Raw genomic sequence first — 1367 nt, 5'->3', positions numbered from 1 at the left:
TCTCTCTCTGTGTGTGTGTCTACATCTCTCTTTCTGTCTCTCTCTGTCTCTTTCTATTCTATGAACGTGTATACTATATGTGTACGTTTGTTTGTTTGTGTGTGTGCGCTAGAGCGCGCGTGAGTGTGTATGTGTATGTGTGTATCTGTGTGTATCCCTGTGTGTTTGTGTGTATCCGTATGTGTATCCGTTTGAGTATGTCCATGTACCGCTCGGATGACGTTGACCCTGTGTTCAGTGTAGCGTGACCATAACCATAGCGCGCTCTATCCTCAATCTACCTCCGTGTGTGGGTGGTTGGTGGGTGCTCTGGTGTGGTTTGCTTCTTCTTCTTTCCTATAAAAAATATATTATCTCTATCTCCCCTCTTTCTTTTTTGTGTTTGTTACTCTCTTGAAACACCTCTAATCTTCGGCACTTATATATATATATATGACCTTAATGTGTTGCAAATGCCGTAAAACTCTTACTAAGACTAAGACTACCCCGTGCGGATGGTTGGAGGGTACCACTGGTACTGGTATATCCTTCTTTTTAAAAATAATAAATTTCCTTCTGTTGTTTTTGTCTGTGTTACGCCATCTTTTGTGTGTGTGTGTGTGTGTGTGTGTATGTGTGTGTGTGTGTGTGTGTGTGTGTGTGTGTGTATGTTGTATGTTGTTGTGTGAGTGTGTATTTGGATACGCGTGTGTATGTGTATGGTGTGTGTGTGTGTGTGGGTAAAGATACAATATTGTATTTTGTTTACTTGTATAGATGAGTAAATTATATTATATACACTTACATAAATTTTATTACCTGAGCCCGAGAACATTATTTTGACAATGACAATCTTTAAATGCCTTGCTGGGAGAAATGTATCTTGATCGTGTGTAAAGGAGATATGTATCCTGTGTGGGTGGTTGGCGGGTGCTCTGGTGTCTGCTTCTTCTTTCCTATCATACATCTATCATCCTTATTAAATCTCTCCTCCTTTTTTGTGTTTGTTACTCTCTTGTAACACCTCTAATCTTCGGCACTTATATGACCTTATTGTGTTGCAAGTGCCGTACAACTCTTACTATAACTAACTAACTAAATGTATCCTGTTTATATTTTTAAAACAATAAAAAAATACCATGAATATAATGTATCCTGGTTATACTTATTGGAACAATAAGTATCGGAAATATAAATTAAAACGTAAGCAAAACGAATCATTATTAAGGCCAATAAAAATGCTTGAATTACTAAAACTATATTCGAAAAGACAACGAGCAAACGACAAAGGAGAAGACTATTCAAAATAAGAGAAGAGATAGATCGAAGGAGAGAGATAGATAGATAGATAGATAGATAGATAGAGCGAGAGAGAGAGAGAGAGAGAG

This window comes from Aplysia californica, unplaced genomic scaffold (genome assembly GCF_000002075.1).
Source record: "Aplysia californica isolate F4 #8 unplaced genomic scaffold, AplCal3.0 scaffold00277, whole genome shotgun sequence".
NCBI classification, from domain to species: Eukaryota; Metazoa; Mollusca; class Gastropoda; order Aplysiida; family Aplysiidae; genus Aplysia; species Aplysia californica.
Note: the sequence above shows the minus strand (reverse complement) of the source record.